The 3,433-nt window shown below is 34.2% G+C and overlaps 1 pseudogene; it reads right to left on the bottom strand.

Moving 5' to 3' along the window:
• Positions 1-1,137: 1,137 nt before the first annotated feature.
• On the bottom strand, positions 1,138-1,255 carry LOC120618721 (uncharacterized; annotated as a pseudogene).
• Between the last annotated feature and the right edge of the window lie 2,178 nt (positions 1,256-3,433).

Genomic DNA, 3,433 nt, shown 5'->3' on the forward strand with positions numbered 1-3,433 from the left:
ATTATATATATGTATTTTTATAGTCTATATATCTGTATCATAATTAAGGTATGCTGTTTTGAAACAAGTATTTATATACTAAAAAGGAGTTTGAAATGTCAACATATTAATAATTTTGGCCATGTAACTACTAAAATATTCTTGTATCTAAAATTTTTTGAAATATAAGAAAATAACTTGAAAACATGTCAATTAGGGTTAGACTTATTCTAGATGGGAGGCAGTCAGTATTTCATGGTTTTGTGAGTCTTCTGGCCTCAGCATTTCTCTGCATATCTCTATTAGAGAAGCATTACCTTACATAAAATGTCTCATTAAAATAGAATCCTCTCTCCCATCACTGTTCAAAGACATCGGCAGTTGCATAAGTTCTTTTGTATAGTTAAATTTATCAGATTCTTCCTAGGTGAGATATGATGGTATCTGAAAGGAGGTTTTGATTGAATTAGGGAAGTAAGATAAAAGTAACTAAAGAAAAACACTGACAGGGAAATTGTGTAATGGATTCTCAACAGCCAGACAGTATTATTGGGTTATCACTGTAAGACTGGCATGGTCACTTTACAGTATTTAAATTCTCTATTATGAAACCCTAGTCATTGATTTACACACACACACATACATATACATATACATATGCGAGTCAACATTTGTGTTTTTCAAAGCTAGAAAGGAAAATAAATACATATCATGAACATTCAAGTTATCTGTCATATTTCCAAATTTTAAATAAACATTTAAATATGTCCATCATGAAAACACTCTAGCTTTTTTTCTCAAACCAATGCCATCAAGGAATCATGTTTCTGGAATTTGCGATCGAAAGAATGAATATTTTAAAATATAGTGAAGTTTTAAAAAGAAGTGTTTAGTTTAATTATCACTTTAATTCACTATTTTCTCCCTCAGTTTGTCCTTCCCTCTCTCTTTCTGTCTTTTTGTTCTTTCTCTCTCTGTCTCTCCCTCTGTCCATCTGTCTGTCTCTCATATTCTGCGTCTAAGTAGTATCCACCCTCCCATGCTATTTTTCATTCACTTTGCTAGGGTAGATTGCCTCTAATTCTCTTGCTCTTTACTTTTGCCTCTAATTCTCTTGCTCTTTACTTCTGATATAACGTCTACTTTTATTTTTGTTAACACCTACAGCACCTGGTATTCCTAGATGGTCTCCCATCCAAGTACTAACTAGGCCCGACCCTGCTTAGCTTCCGAGATCAGATGAGATCAGGCATGTTAGAGTTGCATGGCTATAGACTAACGTCCACTTTTTTAATCTTCCTCATGCCATTCATTTTTCTCAGCTAGGAAACCGTTTTATGAATTAAGGCTGTGGTGCTAAACTATGGAAACAGTTGATCACTCCTTGAAGCTTAGGGTATAACTGAATTTAATTTAGAAGATCAAATAAGCTTTATACCAAATATCAAGTTTTCAACCCCTTTACTTGTCCTCTTTAGAATTAATAAACTGAAAGGAAGTACAGTAAATCGTGATAACATTAAAAACAACAACAACTATGTGCCGTAACTATATAAACCAAGCATTAATTGATATGCTAACCTATTCCGTGATGCAGGGGACTGCCCTGGCCTCAAAACCTGGCTCATTTGCATAGCGTAAGTTGTCTCATTAGTGATGAAAGCAGTGCTAGGGTGGTTGATATTTTTAATAACTGTTCTATTTTAAAGGATTAGTTTAAGCAAATCACGGCAAGCCCATTCTTCCTACTGGTCATTGCCTGGTAGTTGTATTTAGAATTGAATTCTATGTGAAAGTTAACACTGATTTCTTCCCTCCTGAGAAAGAGACTCAAAGGAAAAATAGCTCTATTTCTTCATCTGTTCTCCGCTGTATCTAGGTGCGATGGGCAGTACTGCAGCTATCTAGGACCAGGATAGTAGCTATATCAGTTTCCTAAAACTGCTGTAACAAAGTACCACAAACTGAGTAGCTTAAAATGAAAGAAATGTGTTCTTTTACAGTTTGGGGGTTTGAAAATCCAAAATTAAGTGCTGGCAGGGCCATACTCCCTTTAATGTCTCTCAGGTCAGGTCCTTTCTTGCTTCTTTCAGTTTCCAGATGCCCAGGAGTCCCTTGGTCTGTAGCTGCATAACTCCAATCTCTGCCTATGTCTGTCTTCTCCCTGTGTGTGTCTGTGTTCACATGACATTTTCCTCTCGTATGTCTTTGCTTTCTCTTATAAGGACACCAGTCATATTGCATCAGGGCACACACTGATGATCTTGTCTCAGATTTATTTCATCTGGAAAAACCCTATTTCCAAATTAAGATCACATTCATAGGTATGGCTGTTTAGGACTATCTTTTTGAGGAACACAATTCAGCTCTAAGAGGAGCCAATTTGAGTATAGTTCCATCTGAGATCAAAGCCCCTCTCTCCAGTCCAGCTCTTACCTCCACCCCTAGTAGGATGGCAGGTAGAGAGATGGAAAGAACTGAGTCCTTGATTACATTATTGAGTCAACTATAAAACCACCTACCTCTGGAATTCTTGCAAAGCAATAATTTCTCTTATTGGCAAAATAGTTTGAGTTGGCATTTCTGCTAGTCCTAGCTAAAAGTCTCCCCACCAATAAAAAGAGAGCTGATTCATACTGTTGTGGCAAAAATTAAATGAACTAGTGCCAGTCTGAAACTTATCACAGCGTCTGAAATAATGCTAGTCATTACTATTATCATTAATGTAGTTATTATTTGCTGAGAAATTAAAATTAAAATCATTTTCCATTTTTGTCTTTTACTTAAGGTAACAAGTCTTGGTGACAAAGGTCTAGATCTTGATTCACAGATTTTGTTTTGGAATAACTTGGAAAGAAAATCCATTTCGTTAGCTGTTGTTAAATTTGTAAATGTAATTAGTGGGATCAGTCTTTAGTAAGAGCTAACCCAATAAAAAACAAATATTAAATGAATAAATACAACAATATAGCCAACTCATTCCAGTTTATTGATTTCTGACTTTTTAAAGATTCAATTCACATTTTAAAAAACTGCTCAAAATATTATAGTGAAGCAGCAAATATCAGTGTCACAGTGGCCATGCACTGATTGCTATGGTAATCTATGGTATGAAGATATTGACTTTATTTAATATGAGTCTAGTCATATTTCCAGGTGAGATTACATATTTTCTCTACAAGAAAATAATTACATTGAGTTTCTGGTACTATGTGAACTCAAAACCTTGTCATTAGAAATTTCCTTTCTTCATTTTTTATAAGATTCAGATTATAATCAAATTCCTCACCAGTACTTCCCTAGTAATTTTTCATTTAAATATAATGATTAATTTTGGTGAATTATGTTAAAAGACTATCTTTTAGTTTAGTTTTAAAATTATTAATATTATATCTTCTCTTTATCATAAGAGGTAGAATTTATTTACTTTGAGAATGCTTTATTAGAAGACCCC

This window comes from Pteropus medius, unplaced genomic scaffold (assembly GCF_902729225.1).
Source record: "Pteropus medius unplaced genomic scaffold, Ma_sr-lr_union100, whole genome shotgun sequence".
NCBI classification, from domain to species: Eukaryota; Metazoa; Chordata; class Mammalia; order Chiroptera; family Pteropodidae; genus Pteropus; species Pteropus medius.